This window comes from Euprymna scolopes, chromosome 29 (assembly GCF_053919585.1).
Source record: "Euprymna scolopes isolate OS-2025 chromosome 29, ASM5391958v1, whole genome shotgun sequence".
Lineage (NCBI taxonomy): Eukaryota > Metazoa > Mollusca > Cephalopoda > Sepiida > Sepiolidae > Euprymna > Euprymna scolopes.
In genome coordinates, this window is record NC_136510.1 from 88,800,169 (window position 1) to 88,814,688 (window position 14,520).

Here is a 14,520-nt window from a genome sequence, read left to right on the forward strand (position 1 = left end):
TTATCATTGTGACGTTAGTTGAAATGTACATAACCATTTTTATTACTTACTTTGCGATGGACATTAAAACTTAGTTGTTATTATCTATTAGATGGATGTCTACAAAAAAATATGGAATTGCTGTTTTCTTTTTCATAAGTGTATTTTATGGTGAGTTCGATTTTATTTTGTTTGTTAGTAATGTTCTCTATCTTGGATGATTTGGTTTTATATCTAGGAAGCCAATATGTATGGAGTAATGTTGTCACATTTGGGCTGGTGCATATGCTACTAGTCTCACTCCTGGACAGGGTTCAAAGGAAAGTCGCCAACCTGATAGGTCATGAACTGTTATCTAAGCCCCAGCCTCTCTCCCATCGACGAAATGTTGCATCCTTCTGCCTGTTTTTCAAGTATTTTAATGGTAAATGCTCTGACAAACTAAAAGCACTTGTTTCCCCTCCTCCACGTAAATACCTCCGACAAAACCCGACAAGCAGCTAAGTCCCATCCTTACACAATAGAGATCTCTAGATGTAAGGAAGCCTTCTACTTTAATAGATTCTTCCCAAGAACTGCTAGATTTGGAACTCCCTTCCGGGATTCTGCTTTCCCAACTGTACTGACATGCAGGAGTTGTCTCCCTTCAAAATATTCCTGCAACTTATATCCCCGATAGTAGCCCCCTACTTAAAAGTGGCACTTCGCCTTGCTTGAGGTGAAACTTGAATAATATATATATATATATATATATATATATATATATATATATATATATATATATATATAAAGAGAGAGAGAGAGAGAGAGATAGAGAGAAAGAGAGAGATTTGTTGTAATTTTTGCTAGCGATATAAGCAATTTTGAAACACTGCATATTTGTATTTAATTTTCGCTTCTAAGCGATGAAGGGATTATCTCCCCCTTTTTTTTGTTTTGCGTCGCCCCCTTATTTTGTGAAGCGACGGATTTAAAAAAAAATTCTTCTTAATTTTATTTATAAAATATTCAAATATTTATTTTATTTAAATAAAAAATATTATTTAAATAAAAAATATTATTTAAATAAAAATATTATTTACATAAAAATATTATTTAAATCAAAAAGTATTATTTAAATAAAAAATATTATTTAAGTCAAAAACTAATTTTGAAATGAAAAAATAATTTTTAAATGAAAAAATATTTTTAAATAAAAAATATTATTTAAATCAAAAGTATTTTTTAAATAAAAAATATTATTTAAATATAAAAAATATTATTTAAATAAAAATATTATTTAAATCAAAAAATATTATTTAATTTATTTTTATCTGAATAATATTTTTATTTAAATAATATTTTTTATATATTATTTAAATAAAAATATTACTCAGATAAAATATTATTTAAATAAAAATATTATTTAAATAAAAAATATTATTTAAATAAAAAATGTTATTCAAATAAAATATTATTTAAATAAAAAATATTATTTAGATACAAAAATATTATTTAAATGAAAAAATATTTTACCTGCATAAAAGTTATCCATGGGCACGTATTTCTGGTTATCACCCATCATCAGCTTGCCTATATTTTCTGGCAAGGGATCGAACTCACAATCGGCAGTCTGTTTGTCTGTCAGTCTGTCTGTCTGTCTGTTTGTCTGTCTCCCCCCTCTCTCTCTTTCTCTCTCTCTCTCTCTCTCTCTCTCTCTCTATATATATATATATATATATATATATATATATATATATATATAGTAATTTATAAAATATATATGGCGATTAAGCTTTATTATTATAAATTACTAACTAGTTCTACGTACGCATTGAGCACTTTTGAAGTAAATACTTAAAGTTTACGCATAAATCTATACTTTCGTATATTAATTTTATGTGAGTAAATGAAGTAGTTATATATATATATATATATATATATATATATATATATATATATATATATAGATAGATAGATAGATAGATATTTGTATATAGTCTGTTTATTATATAAACATTATTGGTTACATATGTGCATACATGTTTCAGTGGAGTCCCAATTCGAGGACAATACTTCATCAAACCAAAAAAGAATTCTTTTTTAGGTTAATGATGTGTTTTCCCTGAATTGGGACTCCACTGAAATATGTATGCACATATGTAACCAATAATATTTGCATGATAAACAGACTATATGCCAATGCCAGCTCTTTCGGCCATTGAGCACTCTTTAATAATCATGCGAGTTTCATTGGATTTACATCTTGGGAAATAATCGATACAATCCGTATATATATATATATATATATATATATATATATATATATATATATATATATATACAGTACTGTTTCGACGCTTCACAGCTCATCAGTACGGCTACACAAGCATCTACCTCAAGCTAGGATCGAAATATATATATATAAACATAAATCGAGCTTGGGTATTTCAGACGATGTCAGAACATCGTTAATTCACAGCCCGCACAGCAGCAGCAAATTAGCGTAATGGTTAGAAGTCTTGACTGTTGTACAGGCGGTCGGGTTTCGATTCTGGCTTAAGGTAATTATATATATATATATATATAATTATTTACTATAATAATTATTAAATACCCACAGACACGTGTTTCATCCTTTCGGGAATCATCAGTGCAGGGTTTCACGATTAACACCAATCGATGGATTCGAACCCGGCGACAGAAGCGATCCCTGGCTCCATTAGCAAAGACCCAATCGATTCGGCTACCGCTAACCGTAAAAAAATTGAATTTAAACATTTATTTTTAAATGCTTTTTAAAAGTCTGTCAGAGTGATCTAATCATTATATGATGATCTGAGCATAAGAACTAAATTGACCGACTTTTATTTCAGCTGAAAGTGCGCAATGATAAGAAACGAGTTTCTTAAAGGGGCTGATATATATATATATATATATATATATATATATATATATATATATATATATATATATATAAATCCGTATTTCTGTTTGTTCAGAATTACGTCATAACATATTCATATATACATATGCATAATATAAAATAAAATACGCATCAAATGCGCTTGAAAGCCAAATCACAACGTACTATTAGGAAAATAAACAAATATTTTACTTGTTTGAAATTTATAGCATAAATATATTTCACAGGTATACTCCATCTTCAGTGTGTTGTTTTGCTTCTTTTTTTTCTTTTCTTCTTCCTTGCCATGTTGTAAAGTTGGAGAAAGAGCCGCGCGTTGTATCTAGCGGTTGTATTTTGAAATGTTTGAACTGTGCGTAGGCAACGCGAGAATAACGTCAAGGATGAGAGTTCATATAGAAACGTATTTTACTTTATTCAAATTGAAACAACGTTTCTCATCCTTGACATATGTATAATATATAAGTTATGGCGTTTTATATGACGTCATATACAACGTTATAGCAATGCTTAAAGAGGAAGGGGCAAACAAATTCGGGTACATACGGCTAGTATATATGTCATACGAGGAAGACAAATATATAGACATGTTAAGAGAGCATGTTTCAGATGTAATTATTTGAACCGTTTGCACGTGATCTTTTTTTTATTTCTTGTAAAGTAATTTGTAAAACGGATACTTTACAACTGGATAATATGTATGATTGTTTTAATGCATATTTGGTGATGCCACGTGGGACGTTAAATGGCATTCTTCAACCTCAACATTCTTTACCTCATCCACCGCATTCGTACACAGAAGTCAACTATAAATGAAAAATAAAAGAAAAAAAAGAAAAGAAAAGGAAGAAAAGAAAAGGAAGAAAAGAAAAGGAAACTGTGCTTCAAACCAAAAAGAACACGTGTTGATTACTATTTTACTAGAAAATTGCTGACTTTAAGACTAAAACTTCGCTCAACCAGAGACGAAGCAGATAGACAAAGCTTCATACACCCAACGATACTAGCGGCTTGTTCAATCAAGATTTCTGAGTTTATCAAATAAAAAAAAAACAACCATACACGTCTTACGCACTGGATTTGATACGTATGAAATGGAAAATAGTTTTGAATACCAGAAGAATGATTAAAAGGAAAAAAAAAAACCATTAATATTAAATTGATATCCAATTTGTTTTCGCGAGCAGTTGCACAAATACGTAGACGGTTTATCCAATTAAAACCTTATACGAGGTTCCTTCAATAAGTTTCCAGACTTTTTTTTTTGTACATGCATTTAAAATTGTTGTACATTCATGAAACTTCACTATGCTATTACTATACATCTTATTAGATGAATGACCGACGTTTATGATTTCAGGTTCAAATGAACAGCTCGAACAGGAATTGGAATACACCCTACTAAAGCCTGGTTGTCACAGCTGGTGAATTTTAACAATGCAATCTGGAGGTGAAGATACTTTAGAAGAACGATATTCAATAAAATTCTGTTTTAAACTTGGAAAAAAATGCCACAGAAACGAATGGAATGCTTCAGACTGCTTTTGGATAATCTTGCATGAATCGAGCATCAGATTTTGAGTGGCATAAGAGATTCAAAGAAGGCAGGAAATCTGTGAGTGATGATGAGAGGTGTGGGAGGAGTAAGGAAATCAGAACCCTAGAGTTGATTGGTCAAATAATAATTCCATGGATAAGGACCGTCGTTTGTCTATAGAGACAATACATGCAGTGTGAGAATCAAGACAGTTTCTCACACTTCATATAGCCCAGACCTTGCCTCCCCTGTGACTTTTGGTGATTACCTTAGTTGAAGGAAAACCTTAGAAGTTATTGTTACGAGAGAATTGAGGAGATGAAGGAAGCTGTAACGACGCTCAAATATAGGACTTTCATGGAGCTTTTCAGAAGTTGTTGGAGCGGTACAAGTGCATTGCAGCCAGAGGAGATTACTGCGAAGAGAACTAGAGTTTCTTCTTCTTCTTCTTCTTCTTCTTCTTCTTCTTCCTTTTTGAATCTTTTTATCCTTTACCTTAAAGTGACCATACAAAAAGTATGGAAACTTATTGAAAGCATCTCCTACATAGATGGCGCAATAATAAGAAAATTCATATGATTTTCCCAGAGTTCAAATGGCAGGTGTGAAAATTTGAGCCAAATCGGATTATTGTTTTACAAATTACAGTTATTTAAATGAATCTACTTTGTTGCAAATTTTCATTTTTATTTTTTTTTTCTTCTTTCTTTCTATTTTATTCCTTTACATCTCCTCCACTAACTTTCTCCTTCACTATTATTATTTCTTCTTCTTCTTCTTCTTCTTCTTCTTCTTCTTCTTCTTCTTCTTCTTCTTCTTCTTCTTCTTCTTCTTATTTTCTTCTTGTTTTATTATTATTTCCATTTAATTGTTCCTCTGTTTCCTTTTCTTAATTTGTTCTAATTCATTTATTTTTTTTCTTCACATCATATTCGCTTTTTATTCTCAAATTTTGTCTTTTTAAAAAATTTTTATAATCTATTTTATTTCTTATTACTTATCTATTTTTCGCATTTATTTTTTTTTATTCTTGATTCGTCCCATCTTTTCTTATTTTTTGTTGAAGATGATTTCAATGTTCAAAATTTGCTTTCTTCATTTTCTCATTCTTTTTTATAGTGTCTTCTTCTTCTTCTTCTTCTTCTTCTCACACTTCTTCATCTTCTTTCTCTTCTTCTTCTCACTCTCCTTCTGACTTTTCTTCTTCTTCTTCTTCTTCTTCTTCTTCTTCTTCTTCTTCTTCTTCTTTTGTTCTCTTTTTCCTTTTTTATCGCCCAATTACGTCTCCTTTTCTTCCTTTCTAATTCATCCGTTTATTTTCGTCATTCAACCATGCATCCTCATCTTGGTTCAACTTCTTTTTTCCGTTTTATTGTAACTCGTTTTCTTATTCTTTATTTATATTGTCTTTTTTTTCTCTTCATATCATATTCGCTTTTCATCCTCATATTTTCTCTTTTTCTCTATTCTATTGTTTATTGTATTTCTTATTACCTATCTATTTCTCACACTTCTTTTGTTTTATTCTTGGCTCGTCCTACCATTTTCTTTCATTTCGTTGTAGCTGGTTTCAATGTCCAAAGTTTCTCGTCTTCATTTTCTTATTTTTTATTTATATTGTCTTCTTAGTATTTCTTTCTGTTTTCTTTTCAAGTTTTTCTTTCTCTTTTGTTTGTCTTTTTCTTCTTTTTTTTAGTAACTTCTACCTCTTTCATTGTCTCATTCCCTCTGCTCCGTTCTTTATGTTTTCTATCCATTTTCTCCTTTTGCTATTCGTATTTTTGCCTTCTTTTCATTTTGTCCAACTCTTCCCAACTTCAGCTGTCCATCTTTATCATCTCCCTTTCCTTTTTCTTCTTTTATCCTTCCTTTCTTTTTGACACCTTCACTTCTCCCTACAAATTTTCTTCTACACTACAATTTCATCATCTTCTTCTTCTTCTTCTTCTTCTTCTTCTTCTTCTTCTTCTTCTTCTTCTTCTTCTTCTTCTTCTTCTTCTTCTTCTTTTTTGAATCTTTTCGTCCTTTACCTTATTTTCGATTTTAATTGCAAAGAAACATCAGTGTCAACAAGTGCAGCCATTTTTTTCACGCCCCCCCATCTTAAAGCCACCACCGCCAATACCATCGCCGCCATGTTTGTTCGCCGACATCAATTTACCGCCAATTTCCGTCACATAATCACCGGCCACTTCCACCTTGGTTCACAAACTCCTGCCGGCGACATCTTTCAATTCGGATCGTGCGATGCTACACTGGCTACGCTCTGTTTTTGTTTTCTCTTAAAATTTGCTAATTTCTTTCTTTTTCTTTTTTCGATATCAACCGCTTTTAATTATTGCCACAAATAAGTTCCCGTGTCGAACCGGTGCAATTCTTATCTGTATTTTCGCGCGCTTTTTTTTTTATTTGGTTGAATTATTTATGTTTTAGCTTTGGGATTTTTGTTCTGGGATTTTTGTTTTCTTACGTGTGGAAAATGGTTCGTAAAAGGATAGAATTCGAACAGAATCCTGTATTGTAAAACAAAGTATATATATATATATATATATATATATATATATATATATATATATATATATATATATATATATATATATATATTAAAACAAGGATTATATATATATATATATATATTAAAACAAGGATTATATATATATATATATATATATATATATTAAAACAAGGATTATATATGTATATATATATATATATATATATATATATATATTAAAACAAGGATTATATATATATATATATATATATATATATATAAAAACAAGGATTATATATATAAATATATATATATATATAAAACAAGGATTATATATATATATATATATTTATATATATATATAACAAGGATTATATATATATATATTAAAACAAGGATTATATATATATATATATATATATATATATATATAAACAAGGATTATATATCTATATAACTATAAAAGTGAACGTTTCTGTACATTTCCCTACGCAATAATAACTCTGTCGATTTTTAGTCTACAGACTCGAAATTTGATATACAGGGTACTGAGATTCGGAAAAATCTATGTGATCGGTCTTCGGCCAGAAATTTTGCTGTTAAGGGGCCAAACTTCAAAGATTTGACATTTGAGAACTCTACTAAACTCCTCCGACAATTTTCTGTCTAAACACTTGAAATGTTAGATATAGGTTCCTTGGACATGGATCTAACTTAATAACTTGATTTGAGCCCCAAACTATAAATGTTAAGGGTCACAATAGGGTCTAAGTTAAAAAAAAATGACCGCTTTTTTTTTTTTTGCTGAGCATACACCTCCAAACATCCGGGCAACGCCGGTCACCCATGCTAGTATATTATAAAACGAGAATTATATATACAGAATCTTGTATTGTAAAACAAAGTGCGTATATATATATATATATATATATATATATATATATATATATATATATATACTCCTATGAATTCGTTTCTCTTTTGTGTGTTGATATTCATACTAAAACCCCTATTTTCTATTTATTTAAAAAGAAAATACAATTTTCTTATATATATGGGTCGTAGAATTGCATTCACTAGCAAAAATCTAGCTAATTTGCATATTCTTTTAAACATTCATTTTAATTAATTCCCTATTAGTTTTTTCGGTTTTCTTATGGAATGATCATCTTTAGTCAACTATTATGTGTAATTATATTCATGCAGATATTCTACATGATTTATACTTGCATAATATTTGCGTAAAAAGTGTTTTTTCCATATATATTTATCTATACGTATATATATATTTTTTTTTCTATCTATCTATCTATCTATCTATCTATCTATCTATCTATCTATCTATCTATCTATCAAAGTGAACGTGTCTGTGTATCTGTGTGTCTGTGTACATTTATCTACGCCATAACTCTGTCAATTTTTAGTCTGCACACTCGAAATTTGATATACAGGGTACTGAGATTTGGGAAAATCGATGTGATCGGTTTTGGGCCAGAAATTTGGCGATTAACGGGTCAAAGTTCAACGATTTGACCTTTGAGAACTCTACCAAACTCCCCCGACAATTTTGGGTCTACACACTTGAAATTTTAGATATAGGTTCCTTGGACATGGATCTAACTTAATAACTTCATTTGAGCCCCAAACAATAAATTTTAAGGGGTCAAAGTTTAAAAAAATTGACCTCTGCGGTCTCTTCCAAATTACTCAGACAATTTCTGGTCTAAATATTTGAAATTTTACATAAAGGGTATTCAGAGATAGGGCAAGCTTTTTCATCCGTTTGGGTCGAAAAATTTTTGTTACCAATATATAAATATATGTATGTATGTCTGTTTGCATGTCTGCCTTAAACTTTCAATAGAGGCGACATATTTTACCAAGATCAGTATCGTTTTAAAGTTCGATCTTTCATACGACAAATATCGAACAATTGGCTAAAAACATTCATATCTTCCTCTTCAACTAGGCACTTTTCTACATGGGTGAGGGGGTCACTTTTTTCGCCGATATTTTGGAAAGTTATCCTCTCCTTTAGATTGTCTAGCCTTAATTTAAAAAAATGTCGCTTCCGGTTTGGCGGTGGTCGTAACGGCATAAACGTTAGGTTTTACCCCGTTCTTTTCCTCCTTTGCGGTACGGGTTCGAGCCTGCCTTCCTACTACCACTTTTTTTTTTGCTCAACATACACAATCCAAACACCCGGGCAACGCCGAGCGCCATGCTAGCATATATATAAAAGTGAACGTGTCTGTGTGTCTGTGTACATTTCCCTACGCAATAACTGTCAATTTTTAGTCTACAGACTCGAAATTTGAGATACAGGGTACTGAGATTTGGGAAAATCTATCTGATCGGTTTTCGGCCAGAAGTTTTGCTGTTAAGGGGTCAAAGTTCAACGATTTGACCATTAAGAACTCTACCAAACTCCCCCGACAATTTTGGGTCTAAACACTTGAAATTTTCGATATAGGTTCCTTGGACATAGATCTAACTTAATAACTTGACGTGAGCCCAAAACAATAAATTTTAAGGGGTCATAATAGGGGTCACAGTTAAAAAAAATGCCCATTTTTTTTTTTTGCTCAACATACACCTAAAAAACACCGGGGAACGCCGGGCCGAAATGCTAGTATATATTAAAACTAGGATTATATATATATATATATATATATATATATATATATATATATATATATATATATATATAAAACAAGGATTATATATAAAACGAGGATTATATATACACATACGCACATATATATATATATATATATATATATATATATATATATGTATATACAAATAAATAAAAGGAACAATCCAAGTCACACGTCCATCAACGTTTCGTCTTTATTATGAGACTCCTTCTTAGAATAAAGACGGTTGATGAACATGTAACTTGGTTTGTTCCCCTTTTATCTTACTATCTCCATTATTCTCATCATATCATATCAAAAGCAACTTATGTAATATATATATATATATATATATATATATATATATATATATATATATATATATATATATATATATATATATAACATAAGTTGTTTTTGTTATTCCCGTTACCATGGTTTTTCCGTGTTTCATCCTCGTGAGAACTCATTAGTCTAATGCATGGAATTAATATTATTATTAATTAATATATATTAGTGTTGGGACGACTGATAATTTATCTAACAAAAGGCAACTATAAATTACTAAAAAGGGTCTCGGTATTTAGTATAGCCTCCATTATTACGAATTACTTAAAAAAATTTCTTCGGCATGCTTGCGACTAAGTTTTTTGTCAGTTGCGAAGGAATTTTATCACATATACTGAAAACTGAATCAGAAAGTTCCTTTATCGAATCATACTGGGTTCCATCCTTGAACACTTCTTTTGCCATCCATCCCCAAAGATTTTCAATGGGATTGAAGTCCGGAGAACATGTTGGATGATCTAACAATTCTATATTATTTGAAGAAAAGTATTCTTGTGCTTGTCGACAAGTGTGTATCGTAGCGTTGTCTTGCTGGAAAATCCAATTTCTTCCACACAGACGTGGACATTCATATATATATATATATATATATATATATATATATATATATATATATATATATATATATAATTTTTTTTATTTGATTTTGAATACATATTAGTTTTTTTTTTACATATAAATAAATTTAATTAAATTACAGGCGTCCAAAAATTAAGGACCAGGGGAAGTTATTAATGAAAAAATAAAGAATCCTTTCAGTATTTAGTGAAAAGCCCTTGTTTTCAATCACACTATGGCATCTTTTGCTGCAAGACAGAGCCAATCAGTCACATGTTATAGATGAGATATTATTCCAGGATTTTTTTGATACATTTCCATAAATCATCAAGTTTTTTTTGGGTTTGTTCTGTGATCTTATTACCAATAATTTTCCAAACATTTTAAGTTGGATTCAGCTTGGGGCTCTGAGCTGGCCAATTCATAACGCACATATTGGATCTACTTAGCTCTTCTAAACGTATTTTTGCTTTATGGCGCGGTACGTTGTCTTGCATAGAGATATTAGATTCAGTTCTCTGTACATTCGGGCATTAACTTTTTCATGATTCCTCACAAGGGGGCCAGTTCCTTTTAAAGATATCATGCCCCATACCATTATACTGCCCCCTCCAAATTTTACTGTACTTTTAACGCACTTAGGGGACAGTCTTTCTCCATTTTTCTTCTGACATGTGGTCTTTTGTCTGATCCGAAAAGATTGAATTTAGATTTATCACTAAAATGAACCTTTTCCCATTTTTTCCCCAAAACAAATGCTTTTCGGCGAATAACAACCTTGCCTTTTTATTTTTAATAGAAATTAAAGGCTTTGAGCACGGACTTCTTGAAAATAATCCAACTTCGTTTAATCTTCGTGAGATCGTTTGTTGGGAAATTTTTTGCCCAGTTTGGGATGTAAAATTCTGGGATATCGAAACTGCAGTTTTAAAGCAATCAGAACGATATGATCGAGTGTTTTTTTCTATCCTCCCTTTTAGTTGTTATTCGGGGTCGGCCCGACTTTTTCTTTTCAGTCAATAGTAAACCTTTTTTTTCTATTTTCAATAACCCGTAAATCAACACTTTTAAACCTTTTCAATATTTTAACAATCTCCTCTATGGACCTTTTTTCATCATAATGGTCACAAAGTAGCTGTTTTTCTTGTATAGATAGTTTTTTCAAATATTCGGAGTTGACATTTTGTTAAGTTGTTATTAAAATTGCTAAAGTTTGTATTAATTTTCCGCGTTCCTTAACTTTTGGACACCTGTAATTTAATTAAATTTATTTATATGTAAAAAACTAATATGTATTCAAAATCAATAATAATTTTTTTTTATTTAACTACTATTATTAAACATTGGAAAATTTACCCCCCCCAATTTTTTTTTCTTTTTCATAGATAAAGTTAGAAGCCATTAAAAAAAAAATGATCGACCGTTCCTTAACTTTTGGACGCTACTGTATATACAAATGGTGTTCGATAAGTAATGCCCCAGACTTATAGAAGTAGAGCAAAGAAACTTGGCACAAGTATTAGTCTTTCTCTACCTAGGTATCATCCAGTGTTACGCATTTTCCTCATCATTTAATAAAATTTTGGAGACCGATTTTGCAGAACACACCAGGTTAACTTTCCAACCACAATGTGATTTCGCAAATAAAAGCTGCATCATCTGGAAAACTTCATGACTAGGAAAATTTGATAGTCAGAGGGTTCAATATAAAGAGAGTAAGGGGATAGGGAAGGATTTCATAGCCGCACTACCCGAGTTATTTATCTAGCAACACGCATGGACCGGAGCATTGTCTTGCAGGAAGAAGATACGATTTCTCCGCCCTTTGATTTTTATAGCTTCTTTTAATTTCATCAAAACTGAAGTGTAATAGGCTCCTGTAATTCTGATTCCCTTTTGCCAGGAAATCTGTTATAGTTACTCCGTTCTGGACCCAGAAATCACTGAGCATGACCTTGCCAGCAGAGAGCTGCACTCTTCCCTTCTTTGGAGATGGTGAGTCTAAGTTCTTCTACTTCATTGACTGACTTTGGTATCTGAATCGTGATGATAGATCCAGGTTTCATTTCATGGTCTTTTCAAAAAAACTTTTACTCATCTTATTGGCACGTCTTCAAAGTCATCCTCGAGTACTCGACGCGTTTTCGCTTCTGGAACAGTGTCTGCAACATGGTAATCCATTTACAGAAAGCTAACGTGAATGTACGTGTTGAAGGAGGAGGATAATACCTCCCACATTTTAAACTTTCAACTTTATGTTGCTAATGAACTTATGCAAGTGCCAATGATGCTTTCATTTAGCAAATAACTTGCCATTTTCTTTAAGTACTTTCATCAAACAGTATAATTTGGACTGGTGCACATCGTTCGTTTGCTTTAAAAATGTTTTTGAAAAAATGGTGAATCTCTAACTGTAACGCAAAAAGCTTTTCAGAGTTGATTACAAGTTAAGACGGCATGTTACAGTTCGAGATAGAAAGTCAATACAGCTATTGGTTTCAAATTTCAGAGCTACAGGTTCGGCAATTAAAAGAAAGCCACCTGGAAGTTCCTAAAGCGCTCGAACCCCAGACGGTATTCGAGCTGCAAGGCCTTCCCTTATTCAGTCTCCTACACGTTCATCTCGCAGAAATGCGTTGGCCTTGGGATTGTCTGATCGAACAGTCAGAAGAATTCTACACACTGATATGCAGTTCATCAATACAAATTAATGATTGCCATAAACTGCACGAGCGCGAGTAGGAAAATCGCATGTCAAAATATGGGAGATACTTTCGCCGCACCCTGTATTTCTCCGTTCATTATAAACGTATTTATTTCTATTAGTATTTCTCCGTTCATTATTAACGTATTTATTTCTATTAGTATTACTCCGTTCATTATTAACGCATTTATGTCTATTAGTATTACTCCGTTCATTATTAACGTATTTATGTCTATTAGTATTTCTCCGTTCATTATTAACGTATTTATTTCTATTAGTATTTCTCCGTTCATTATTAACGTCTTTATTTCTATTAGTATTTCTCCGTTCATTATTAACGTCTTTATTTCTATTAGTATTTCTCCGTTCATCATTAACGTATTTATTTCTATTAGTATTTCTCCGTTCATTATTAACGTCTTTATTTCTATTAGTATTTCTCCGTTCATTATTAACGTATTTATTTCTATTAGTATTTCTCCGTTCATTATTAACGCCTTTATTTCTATTAGTATTTCTCCGTTCATTATTAACGTATTTATTTCTATTAGTATTTCTCCGTTCATTGATAACGTATTTATTTCTATTAGTATTTCTCCGTTCATTATTAACGTATTTATGTCTATTAGTATTTCTCCGTTCATTATTTACGTATTTATGTCTATTAGTATTTCTCCGTTCATTATTAACGTCTTTATTTCTATTAGTATTTCTCCGTTCATTATTAACGTATTTATGTCTATTAGTATTTCTCCGTTCATTATTAACGTATTTATTTCTATTAGTATTTCTCCGTTCATTATTAACGCCTTTATTTCTATTAGTATTTCTCCGTTCATTATTAACGCCTTTATTTCTATTAGTATTTCTCCGTTCATTATTAACGTATTTATGTCTATTAGTATTTCTCCGTTCATTATTAACGTATTTATGTCTATTAGTATTTCTCCGTTGATTATTAACGTCTTTATTTCTATTAGTATTTCTCCGTTCATTATTAACGTATTTATGTCTATTAGTATTTCTCCGTTCATTATTAACGTATTTATGTCTATTAGTATTTCTCCGTTGATTATTAACGTCTTTATTTCTATTAGTATTTCTCCGTTCATTATTAACGTATTTATGTCTATTAGTATTTCTCCGTTCATTATTAACGTATTTATGTCTATTAGTATTTCTCCGTTCATTATTAACGTCTTTATTTCTATTAGTATTTCTCCGTTCATTATTAACGTATTTATGTCTATTAGTATTTCTCCGTTCATTATTAACGTATTTATTTCTATTAGTATTTCTCCGTTCATTATTAACGTATTTATTTCTATTAGTATTTCTCCGTTCATTATTAACGCC